Here is a 14,005-nt window from a genome sequence, read left to right on the forward strand (position 1 = left end):
ACCACTCCCAGATCACATCGTGGCTCGTTGTAGTGATTCAATAGTCACTGATACGAAAAATAAACAGCTGCCACTTCATGATAGCCCAAAATTCGCCCTACATCTTGACGACAGTACTGATATCGGAAATATTTCCCAGATTCTTGGTTTTATACACTGTTGTTATGTAATTAAATTGACGAGAACTTTCTATTTTGCAAATCTCTGGAAGGGAGAACTACGGGTGAAGATATTTTCTTTCTTGTGGATTCCTTTATTGCTGCAATAATATGTCGACAAACTGTGATGGTTTACGTACCGACTGGGTGGCAGCATTTACTGCAACTAAAAAGACGTTCACGACAAGAGTTTGCGCTGTTTCTCTTTCTGTAGAATTTACATACTGCATGATACACAGGAGGCAATGGCTTCTAAAGCAGTACAACTGGAAATCAATGACGTGCTAACCGATACAGTGAGTGTCGTAAATTTTGTGAAAGCCCGAGCTTTAAGGAGTAGGCTACTTTCCATCCTTTTCGAGGAGGTGGGCTCTGCTCATCATTCACTTCTATCACACATGGAGGTACGTAGGCTGTCTCGTGGTAAAGTTCTTCGTCGTGTTGTGGAACTGAAGGTTGAACTTCGTCTTTACCAGTTGAACAGCATTTCACAACCCTCATCAGAGTGTGACTGGATCCACAATCGGTTCGCTAAGATCGTACCAGACCATTTGCCAATAGTAGAACAGGAATAGCTAATAGAACTCTCAAGTCACAGAACACCCTGAAACGAATTTAAATAGAAGTGTCTTGAAAATTTTAGATGCAGATGCTGAATGGATATCCCAATTTAGCAAGAAGTGCAGCGGACGTGTTATTACATTCCGCATCAACTTACCTGTGTAAGTCAACATTTTCCGCAATACCATTAATCAAGACGACACATCGGTCTCGACCGCAGATGGAAGGGGATCTGCGAGTTGCTCTTTCAGTCAATGCTGAATCTGCTTTCTTCATAAATTCTAACACACACACACACAGCACTCTAAATGTGCAAATGGCATAAAATTTCCAAGTTCTGAACTCTGTACATTTTTAGTCTTGTTTATTTCCTTTTTTTCACGACCAGATTGAATATAACAGTTTTTAAATTGGCATTCAAGTGTTGAATATTGTTCTACCGTCATTTGCACGTCGTGTCATTCAAATATTACGGTTTTATAAATGACTTAAAAGCATTACAGATGGGAACAGTTAAATTTTAACTAACGAATTTGTGAACTGATATGTAAAAAAAATTGTAGTGAATACACACATTTGCTCAATTCCAACAACTGCACTCACAACTGTGGTTATTTGTAAAGTAACTGTAACTGCCATGTTGCAGCATCTTTTAATAACACCAAAGTACGATAATTTAAAACAAAAGGTTTACCTGTGATGTGCTCAAATGATACTTTCTATTAATATTACTATTATTATTATCATTACTATTATTGTCACTGTAATTCATAGTTGCAGTAATTAGATAGAAGTTGACAGATATCATGGGCTGATTTTGTTCCAAGTATGGGAAGTGCTGAGGAATGAAAGCAAAATAGGGAGGGGGGTCAAAATAATTTGTTGCAGAGGGGGGCGCAACGGAAAATGTTTGAGAACCCCGCCATCATTGTGGGGAATGCAACACCTGAATTTTTTTTACCTTGACGTGTTATATGTCAGAAGTGGCGGTCACGTACCATCACTTAAAACCCAAATATATAATACGGAAATATTCCTCAAAGCGTTTTTTAACAGTGAGACACACTAGCAAAAAAATTATATACAAGCAAAAATAGCTGGATAATGTGTGAAATAACTGTATAAAATACCGTAGCATAATGATGTAGGTTAAGTCTCATATTTCAGGTTCACTCCAACTGATGTTTGTTGATTAATGTTTGCGCACCTGTGACAAAAGTAGCCTCATACAGATTTGCGGATACAATTAAAAATAATAATTAATCTAAGTCTTATTAGCAGAACATCAAATGTGCAAGCAAAGTTCATTCAGCTGCTCACTAATTCAAGAAATCGGCGACAAATATTTAAAGTTCGAAAGTGCAATTTCTCACTACCAGTTATGACAAACTTGAGTTTTTTATCCTCAAGAACTACCGTGAAAACGTTCAATAAGTCCACAAACACACAAGTATTAATATCAAATGCAGCAACATTTACAGTTCAAATTTAGCAAGCAAAATTAAAGTTCCTATATTAACGCAAAAATCAATCACCGAAATACTCTCAAACACTTCTAAATTGCGTGAGAACTTAGTCTGGGACTTATGCTCACGAAATTATTCGAACTTCCACGAAATGTTAGAGAGTCTAACGAACAATACATTATAGTCTAACAAAGGCGTAATGTCGGCCACTCACTTCACCCACCACCCAATCCTAAAAGCAGGCCTACGAAAGATTACTGATTATTAGATCTCACATATCGTTTCGCTCGCTTCAACGCCACGACTACTAAATCGAAGCTAGTTATTTCAACAGCGATCGCAGTTCAAATTTAAAGCCAATTATACAGATAAACATAACACTAGACGGACAAGAAAATTATTGTGGTCACTTTCTGATCTTAGCTTCAAATACAGACAAAGTATTAAACAAGTTATTAATAAAATTCACGAATTAATCGCTATATCCTGCATTGTAGCTTGTTAAAATGTATCAAAGATTACAAATACTTATTAAATAATAAATTGTGGTTGCTCATCCACTGAGAATATTAGATAAGGATCTGGGAAACATCTGGGAAACCTATGTTGCCTTCACAGTACATCTAACTGTGAAGACTTTGTAGTAAAGACACAATTTGCATATCAGTTTAAGAAACTTGTCTACAATTGTTTATGTGCTACCTGATTTTTAAATATAATTTTTTGTGGTGATTATTGACGTAGTCAGCTTTCATACAGCACAGCCTATGAATATACTGCTTCAGTAGTTTATTTGTTATTAATTTCACAACTATTATAAATAATCATAAATATAACTTTTAAAATGGTGGGTCTAGAATTGTGGCTAACTTTCCAGTGTTCTCTTCTTATCGCCACAAATTTTCTTGTACCTTTGGCTAGTATGAGGCATAACGGTAAGGCCTGTGATATATTTGCGTAGGAAATACATAATTTCCAGTTTCATTGCAATCTTGTTATCCGCCATTGTGTGGTCTTGACCGCTGGCAGTCGAGCGAGCATGTACCGACCGACCAGGAAAAGCATCTTGGCTGCATCCCTCACGCCTTGAGCTGCTTGCTTGCTTTGGCAGGTTGGTCGCACGAGCCATCAAATGTTCGCCACCACCCCTCGTCCTGTGAGCCAGCTTCTCGAAATCAGAGCCATTCCCGGGAGACATGACAAATGCGGGCCTCCACAACGAACCTGTGATGTCACACTAGTCAGCTTGGCCGCCATATTTGCCGAACGCTAGGCTCCGTACAGGGCCTGCGGGAAATCAATATGTCAATAAAAAGGTACCCGCTGAGTTTATTAACTTTGTAGTGTGCTATCGAGAGGTTGCATGCATTTAAACTCACAGTTAAGAATTATTAAACTAGTCTGAAAAGTTACTAGCTGCTGCTACTCGTAAGACCTGCAGTGACACTTCCTGTGACGTAGCCACCGCGGCCTGTCTCTCTGGTGGTAATCTCCGACCCTGGCAGAGCTGCCAAAGCTGCATCCCCCATAAAAAGTATCTTTCTGCAATTTTTTCTTCACAGATACAAGAATCTCTGTAATCTGTAAGATAAGTTCAATAAAAATTAAGCGTTACTGAATAACATTACTTAAGTTAACTATATAGACGAAAAATATTGCATAACAAATTAAGTTTATCGTCGTAGTAAATAAATTACTAACTCTACCCACTTTCTTAAAAATGTGAAAGATGTCTTCTTTTCTGCAGGAGATACTATACATTGATTTTATCATTTCTTCTTTTAATTTCTTCTATTAAATTATTAACAGTGTACGAACCATTAATAGAAAATAAAAGAAAATATATATACGTTGGAGTTTAGGATACTGTTTTCTAGAAATTTCCGACATAGGGAAACAATCCACTGGGAAATATAAAAAGATATCTGAGAAGTAGCAGTTTGGAACACGGTTTTCTCAGGATTGTATATGGGGGAACACAGCTCACTGGATAACTTAAAAGGCATTTGCTAGATGAGGCATTGGGTCACTATTTCATAAAGATATAATTGGCAAATGCTTGGTGAATCTTTCTTATTGATGAGTTATCTTTTGCGTGCATATTGTGCAGTGCAGAGAGGAAAGACAGAATTTTTGTCATATTCTGGGTAGAGACCCGAAAGTGAGATACGGAGAAGTGGAAACTCTGGAATAAAGCTGCAGAACAGTACACACTGACTTTGGAGATGCTGCAAAAGGCAGAGCCAGCCCACCACATAGCAGCTGATGAGTAGCGGTTGGCAGCAGGCCTCACTGTATGTAGCACTTGATTCTCCAACTGGTCAACAATTACGAGTATATCTGACAGCACAGGCTACCCGGGAAGGAAAGTAGTTAGGCATTTTTGAGCTGTTGCTTTTAAAAGTTGGTCAGGTCCCCTGATTTAACACTATGTCAGGTCATCTAGGGTTCATCGATTAACGATCAGGTTTTGTCATTTGCATGCATGTCATACAGCTGTCTGGCATGATCAGGTTATTCACTGTGCACCCATCTGCAAATTCTGACCTGTTGAGATGATGGTTACTTCCATCACACCTTTTCCTCGTGGGCTTCACCAAACCAGCCTACTCCTGTTTATAGCTGTTTCAATGTTCATAGTTGGTAGAGTGAGACCTTAGCTAAGGAATATACAAGTTTTAAGGTGAATGTCTAAATGTTGTTAGGTTGGCGAGAATGTGCAAGTGACATACATAAAATTGCATGGTATTCAAATAAGTATGCACATGAAATTGGACATGTTAGTCAGGAAACAAGCCTTGGGCTGGTTTCCCACTTCTTGTGGGAATGAGGGAAAACCACATGCAGCAATCGAAGTCACAAGAAGACGAATCTTTCGACTTCAAACACTTCCTTTTCGTGCATAAGTTCCAACTCTTCAGGGGTGATGGGAATGCATTACATCCAAAGACTTGGACTGAACATTTCGACCACTCTTTGCCTTCGGTATGGACATTAAGACAGAGACTAAAATTTTTATAGAGTTACCTCAATCGCGGTGCGGCGACGAAAATGCGAGCGATTTAGTCAGGATGCACATTGAACAAGAAATTTAAGGATACATTCCTAGCTGGTCCAATGCAGCACGGGAAATAATCAAATAATGCTAACTGAATTTTTTCATGTTTTCTCCATAGATTGATGTTTGGGCGTATCTATTTTCTCTCTTCTGCAGTAAAGTGAATGTATGTGATAAGCTATATACAGGAAATTTGTAGGCCTTTAGAGGTAACATTTTCTTTTCTCTCTCTCTTCACAGAATTTTTTTCTAGTTAATGGTTTGGGGAAACCATGTGTTGGTCTAGGTGTATGTCCACTGCTTAGTAGTGTGAGGTATGTGTCCATCAGTGAATCAGTGTGTGAATCAATGTATGTGATGTCCGGTCTGGCTCACAGTTTTAATCTGCCAGGAAGTTTCATATCAGCACACACTCCCCTGCAGAGTGAAAATATTGTGGAATGTATGTGGTGTCAGTTGACGAGACTTATGAGGAATCTTTCTGTGCACTCACAGAAACAAGGTTTTGACAATAAGGGCATTCTTCATTATAAGTGGATTGTGTGACTGATTAGTTGTAATAGTTAAGTTATTTTGATGAATGTGTTGTAATTCTTAGGTTTTTCATGAGCATGATCTTTGTCTTTCTATCTCTCTTCTTTTTTCCTGGCAACATGTTTTCTTACATTGTCTTGGTGACTATAATTTATGTCTCTTTAGTTGGGTAAGACGTTCACAGGACATGTTCTGTCTCATGTTAGCCATTGTATAGTCAAATGACGTACTTTTTTCTTGTTTGTACACTCCTGGAAATTGAAATAAGAACACCGTGAATTCATTGTCCCAGGAAGGGGAAACTTTATTGACACATTCCTGGGGTCAGATACATCACATGATCACACTGACAGAACCACAGGCACATAGACACAGGCAACAGAGCATGCACAATGTCGGCACTAGTACAGTGTATATCCACCTTTCGCAGCAATGCAGCCTGCTATTCTCCCATGGAGACGATCGCAGAGATGCTGGATGTAGTCCTGTGGAACGGCTTGCCTTGCCATTTCCACCTGGCGCCTCAGTTGGACCAGCGTTCGTGCTGGACGTGCAGACCGCGTGAGACGACACTTCATCCAATCCCAAACATGCTGAATGGGGGACAGATCCGGAGATCTTGCTGGCCAGGGTAGTTGACTTACACCTTCTAGAGCACGTTGGGTGGCACGGGATACATGCGGACGTGCATTGTCCTGTTGGAACAGCAAGTTCCCTTGCCAGTCTAAGAATGGTAGAACGATGGGTTCGATGACGGTTTGGATGTACCGTGCACTATTCAGTGTCCCCTCGACGATCACCAGAGGTGTACGGCCAGTGTAGAAGATCGCTCCCCACACCACGATGCCGGGTGTTGGCCCTGTGTGCCTCGGTCGTATGCAGTCCTGATTGTGGCGCTCACCTGCACAGCGCCAAACACGCATACGACCATCATTGGCACCAAGGCAGAAGCGACTCTCATCGCTGAAGACGACACGTCTCCATTCGTCCCTCCATTCACGCCTGTTGCGACACCACTGGAGGCGGGCTGCACGATGTTGGGGCGTGAGCGGAAGACAGCCTAACGGTGTGCGGGACCGTAGCCCAGCTTCATGGAGACGCTTGCGAATGGTCCTCGCCGATACCCCAGGAGCAACAGTGTCCCTAATTTGCTGGGACCTGCGTAGGATCCTACGGTCTTGGCGTGCATCCGTACGTCGCTGCGGTCCGGTCCCAGGTCGATGGGCACGTGCACCTTCCGCCGACCACTGGCGACAACATCGATGTACTGTGGAGACCTCACGCCCCACGTGTTGAGCAATTCGGCGGTACGTCCACCCGGCCTCCCGCATGCCCACTATACGCCCATGCTCAAAGTTCGTCAACTGCACATACGGTTCACGTCCACGCTGTCGCTTCATGCTACCAGTGTTAAAGACTGCGATGGAGCTCCGTATGCCACGGCAAACTGGCTGACACTGACGGCGGCGGTGCGCAAATGCTGCGCAGCTAGCGCCATTCGACGGCCAACACCGCGGTTCCTGGTGTGTCCGCTGTGCCGTGCGTGTGATCATTGCTTGTACAGCCCTCTCGCAGTGTCCGGAGCAAGTATGGTGGGTCTGACACACCGGTGTCAATGTGTTCTTTTTTCCATTTCCAGGAGTGTATATATCTTTTTGTTATATCAGTAAGAGATTAATTTTATTTGCAGTGTTCCTTGACCTGAGTACCTTTGTGGTGTTTTCTCTGGTAAATCTGTGACTTCCGTTTTCGACGACCTGAAGTTATGATGTTTCGGCAAAGAGTACATTCTCCTCTTGTTTTTGGGAAGGCTCCTAGGTGACCCAGATGTCTAGAGAATTGTAATAGATGGATGATGTACAACTTGCTTATTTGTGTCGGTGTTGGTGACAAATGAATATTTGCATTGTTGACCATCTTCATGAGAGAAGTCAAATTGTGTCATAATCTTGTTGTCTCGTGTATATAGTCAAATGGAGGTGTAGGGATCACTTCAGTCAAGTCATTGAAAATGTGACGTGGTTTTCTTTTATCCAATATCGTATCACGTTACAGATTGACTTGGTTTGTGACATCCTTAGATGAAAGGAAGAGTTTACTTACATTGTCTTTGCTTGGTGATGAAATGAGGTTGTGTTGTATGAGTGTCCACGTCCGATGCATCTTTGGAACGCGTCACCAGATGAAGTGTAAGAGGATCTTTGGCAGTTTATTGATATCCAACGTCAGATGCACGCATGGGTCGTATATTGTGGAAGGTTGGCAGCTTTTTGTGTTTTCACTTAGGAGCTCGGAATGAGCGGAGATTTGTTTTTGTAAGCAAGGTTTCTTGCCCTACACAGATGAGAAGGGGTTGTCAGAACTAAGGCAATGTGGTACCCCCCCCCCCCCATAAAAGTAACACATGCCCCTGTAAATCTCATTCGATTTATGCCCTTTGGCCCACAAATATCTAACTATACATTGCTGCTCTTCACAAGTTGACAACAGTAATATGCACGCCATGTTTGTTTTGTAGTTTGCACTTCTCTCGCTACAACTGCACATGAGAAAAAAATACCCTCTACATCGTCTTGATATTTCAGCATTCCAGCTGCAAGACCAGGGAAGAAAAAAATTATTGTGAGTTACTTTCCGATCCACCCTGGTAGATATGCAAATTCCTTATGGAGAAGGCATTAGGAGAAAGGCTGTGCTGTACACACAAAAGTATCTTTAGCGACGTTGTTCAAGAAGAATAACAACTCAGTGAATATGCTACAAAGTTTTTTGGAAGGGCAGTGGAATACTATGCAGAGAGTAAGGAGAAAGCCTGAAACCAGCAGAACGAACGAAACAGATGTTCTAGCGGCTTGATGCTCTTAATATACACGTCAGCCCCATAGAAACTATGACTACATTTGGAATAATCACCCTAGTGTTGTTCACATTTGGCACCCAAACAGCTTCCATGCTACCACGTGCCACTTCGACAAGCAAATTAACAGTCGGGATTGCAGCAGACGCATGAAATCCTGTCGCTCAGTTCTATCAAGACAATGGATTCTTTCTTGACAGAATGTTCTTTACTAAAGAATATATCTTTTAAAATTATGGACAGCTGACTGTAAGAAATATGAATTATTGGGTTGTTCTTATTGCACTCTGGGTGAGATAATTTGATCATCAGAGACAGTGTAGTGTGAACATTTGGTGCGGATTTATTGGAGACTACATGATCGTTCCTTACTTTATTGAAGAAATTTTAATGGGTGAAAGATAAGTACAGTTTTTTACTGAACCACTACCGGCTATCCTAGGGGATGTGCCACTTGAAACACAAAAATGTATGAGGTAGCAGCATGATGGGTGCCAAGCACATTACACCTTTGTGGCAACTTGTGCCCAAAAAAGCGATCACCCAGCTCGTTGTTAGTCGCTAAATAGGATGTGAAGGCATTATCAGCTGGCCTACACGTTCGCCACTGGACTTGTTTCTCTAAGACAGACTCAAAGAAAAGTCTATGCACAATATCAGATGACCCAAGAGAATTTAAAACATTGTGTTGCTGCAGCATGTGCAATGACACTAAATAAATCTTCAGTCTGTCTAAGAGTCCTAGCACCAGGCACGTATATGACAGGAATAACTTTCATCAACATGTGGCTATGTGATACCCATCTCCTCTGTCTGGCAACGTTGTCAGGGCCAGGTCAGAAATTTCTTTTCAGAAGATGGAGCTTAAAAATTTCGGAAGTTTATATAAAGACTTCCAATCCATATATAATACTCCACCCATGCGAAAGAAAATAAAAAATAATCTATTTAATCTTAATAAATATCAATATTTAATGATGAACATACTTTAAAAAATTTGACTTACTTACATTCTCTTCTTAAATAAATACTTTAAAGTAACAAATATTCTAGGTACAAAGAACTGGTATCTGTTTTACTGTCACAAAATCTATTTAATCTTAATAAATATTAATACTTTATGATGAACATACTTAAAAAAATTGACATACAATCAACTGTAAACATTCTCTTCTTAAATAAATACTTTAAAGTAACAAAAATTCTGTGTACAAAGAAGTGGTATGTGTTTTACTGTCACAGAATTGTTGAGTCAGAAAATATTAATGCATTATCCGCTAAAAGAACTTATTTAAGAGGAAATAGTGTCAAATTTAAATTTTCTTTGTTTCGTATACTTCCTGCAGTGTTCGTTCTTGTCGTACAACTGAGTATGAGCGTCCCAACAGGGCTTGTTCTTGAAAAAACTTCGAGTACCTGAAGTCCCGATTATTGCGACGTAACCCGAAATTTTACGTGACATAAACACAAATAAATTTCTATTCAAGTTTTCTTGATAGTGCAAAATTCGTTAAAAAAAGACAGCTGCTAATTTCATCAGTGTCTGTTGTTGCCATAAAAGTATAATTAAACGTTTCTAAATCTTATTCAACTAACGCATTTCGTATTGTTTACTGGTCAGATAGACGTGATCTAGGCCTAAATTTTCCAAGTTATGAACGTTTAAAAACCTGACCAAACACTATTGATACATAAATTCTCTAAAAGGAAAGTATTTACTAATTCACTCTTCTGTCATTAATTCTCTAGACCAGTACGAAAACAACAACCGCACATAAGATCTTTGTGTCGTTTTTCATTTACATACAGCCAATCTAGCGTCCTTGACATATTTATAAGATTCTTTGAACTTAATTATTCTTTCGAAACTGACCATGAGTGAAAAATGTGGGAGCTGTTATAGGGTGGTGAGTAGAGGTATTTGTTGCCAGTTTTGTAGGAAATATTTTCAGTGGGGGGAGGGGGAGGGGGAGGGGGAGAGAATGTGTTGGGAAGAACGTTGGGAGAACAGAAGAGGCTCTCTCCTGGAACTGCAGAGTATGCAGTAGGAACATTTTGATTGGGGAACAGGAGGGAAAATCTGTGCATCTGTGCCCTTCAGGCACAGTTGGAGGAAGCAAGTAAGGAACTGATAAGAATCGAGGGATATAGGGGGGAGGATGGTGGTTGGGAACTGGCAGCTGGTAGGAGGATAGGAAGAAAGAGAACGCAATCTGACAGTTTTATCATTAACACCAAAAACAGGTATCTATCACCACCAGAGTTAAATGGAGAAGAGCCTCATATAGAACAAGGAGCAGTAAATGTGCAGCACACTCCAACCGAGGCCAAGCAGCCTAGGAGTGTACAAAGTGTTAGGAAGAAGAAAGTGTTGCGACTATGCAGTAGCCTTGGGCGAGGTGTAAGCCCTCAGTTACAGGGAGGTTTAGGGGCGACATACAAGGCCACCAGTATCTTCAAGCCAAATGCAGGGCTAAGTCATGTGATAGAGGACTTAAGGGCTTTATCTAAGGACTTTATGAAAGAGTGCTATTTAATGATAGTGGTTGTGGTGGGAAACAGTTTGGACAGGGATGGGACATATGACATAGCTGGTGACCTGGGCAAGATATCTTCCCTGACTCATGGCACCAACATACACTTTGTTGAGCTTTTCTGGTGTCATGATCAGCCACACCTTGATGGAGCTGTGAGGAGAATCAATGTGGGGTTAGGGATGACTCTGAGGGCAGCCAACTTTGCTCATGTTTCTCTGGTGCCTGTCGGGACTATCAACAGATGGGGTTTCACTAGGCATGACCTACACCTAAACAGGACTGGGAAGGAAAGATTGGTACATCTGATTCATGAAAGTATATAGGGTGGATCTTGGGTCACACATGGTCAAATATCTGTTGTCATGGGTAGGAAAAATAAGTCTTTTTTGGGGAAAATCCAGACGACAGGTTCCCCTTCCTAAAGAATATTTCCAGCACTTTAAAAAATACTGAAACAATCACTCACAAAACAGATTTTAACACTCCAAGTATCACACATACCAGATGTCACAAAGAAAAACAAACAATTGGAATGAGTAACATGGGGCATTTCACAGACTTAATAATCCTCCTTCAAAACATGCAATCAATAAAAAATAAAATTGGAAGTTGAGCTCCAATCTTTGAGCTGCACAGTTGTTTGTGTTACTGAGCACTGGTTTAGAGAGACATAAATCCAACATGTAGTGTTATCATCGTATGAAAAGGCAAACTTACTTCAGAACTGCTTCAAGTGGCAGAGTATCATGTATTTATATCAGAAAAGGAACATAGTTCAAATCAAGACATGACCTCAATACAGTACGTGAAGACAAACACTTTGAAATATCAGCTATTGAATTAACAGGGCTTGATATTACCAAGAAATTAATCGTTTTATGTGTGTATAGATCTCCCAGTGGTAGTGTGGACCATTTTTTCAATAAATTAACAGAGGTTCTAGATAAAGTCTCAAGTACAAAGGTCAACATAATTCTGAGTAGGGACATTAACATCAAGACTAATATCATAAATGAATCCAGCAGCACCCTCATATATACCCTCCAAAGTTTTGCCATGTACCTATTGGTAAATAGCGCAGCAAGGGATACTACAATGACTGCATCAGTAATTGACCATTTGGCCACAAATATGGACAGGGAAAATGTGATGTAGTTGCAAAAGATCTCGGACTATGATACCATCTCTGTCAAATAACAACAGTAAAATGAGACATCGAATCATTCCCTAAACTACAAGCCTACAAATAACATCTATCAGAATTCAGAATAAACGATTTTTCAAAGGAACAAGCAAAATAGAGCTGGCATGAAGTGTATAAGGAAACCAATGTAAATATGAAATTCTCTAAATTCTGCATGTTATTTAAATTGAACTTTGAAATGGCATATCCAAAAGTATGCATGTCTGTATCAACATCTCCCAAAACAGATGGATCACAGCAGGTATTAAGAAGTCCTCCCAAACACTTAAATACCTCAGTTCCATGAAGAAGAGTCGCAATGCTCCAGAATTCTTAAATTTCTAGCATAGATTCAAAAAGATCTATATGAAGGTGCTGATTGCTGCAAAAAGTCATTTAATAACAAAATAATTTATAATGCAGAGAATAAAAGCAAAGCAGTCTGGAATGTTATAAAAAAGGAAACAGGGAGAGGCAAACAAACCTAGAATAACATACTGCTAAGGGAGGGGATAAGGTAATAAATGATCCACAACACTTGGCAAACTATGTAAATGAGCATTTTTCAAGTATTGCAGAGGAGTTACAGCAAAAATTTACCCCCAAAAAATATAATAACACCTGTAAATAATGTTGCACTAAATACAACGATGATACTTCCAACCACAGAGAACGAAATCAATAAAAATGTTCAAAAACTAATAAGTCAGTATTCTTAGATGAAGTACCAAAGCTGGCTGGTGTGGCCAAGCGGTTCTAGGCGCTTCAGTCTGGAACTGTGCGACTCTTACAGTCGCAGGTTCGAATCTAGCTTTGGCATCGCTGTGTGTGATGTCCTTAGGTTAGTTAGGTCTAAGTAGTTCTAAATTATAGGGCACTGATGACCTCAGATGTTAAGTCTCATAGTGCTCAGAGCCATTAGAACCATTTTGAAGTACCAATGTGTGTACTGAAACAATGCATAGAGATTATACAAGCCACTTAATAAATATAATAAATTAATCCTTCACATCAGGGACTTTTCCAGAGCAGTTAAAACAGGCAAGAGTTGTACCTTTGCTTAAGAAAGGTAATGGAGAATACATAGAAAATTACCAGCCCATTTCCCTACCGTTACCATTCTCAAAAATAATAGAAGCACTTATGAAAGACAGATTAATGAATTACCTGAATAAATACAATCTTTTAAGTGAATCACAGTTTCGTTTCCAAAGTGGCAAAAACACAGAGTCAGCCATAGTACAATTCACAAAGGTTGTACTTGATGCTCTTGGTAAATATTAGTCTGTCACAGGCATATTTTTTGATGTTTCTAAGGTATCTGATACAGTTGACCACAAGATTCTATTAAATAAATTAAAAGCATTTGGAATAAGAGGGGTAGTTAATGACAAGTTTCGATCATGCCTAGCAGATAGGGTACAAAGAATAGAGATTCCAGATACTTCAAATAGATCTAAACATTTAGTACAACACTTATCAGAACCAAAATACATTAATATAGGGGTTCTGCAAGGTAGAATATTATGACCAATACTATTCCTGATATACATCAATGACTTTCCCAGTAGTGTTACTCATGGTGAAAAAATTCTCTTTGCTGATAACAGCAGTATTATAGTCACTGAGAAAACAACAGAACTCCTTGCAG

The sequence above is a fragment of the Schistocerca gregaria genome, chromosome X (genome assembly GCF_023897955.1).
Source record: "Schistocerca gregaria isolate iqSchGreg1 chromosome X, iqSchGreg1.2, whole genome shotgun sequence".
Taxonomy (NCBI): Eukaryota; Metazoa; Arthropoda; class Insecta; order Orthoptera; family Acrididae; genus Schistocerca; species Schistocerca gregaria.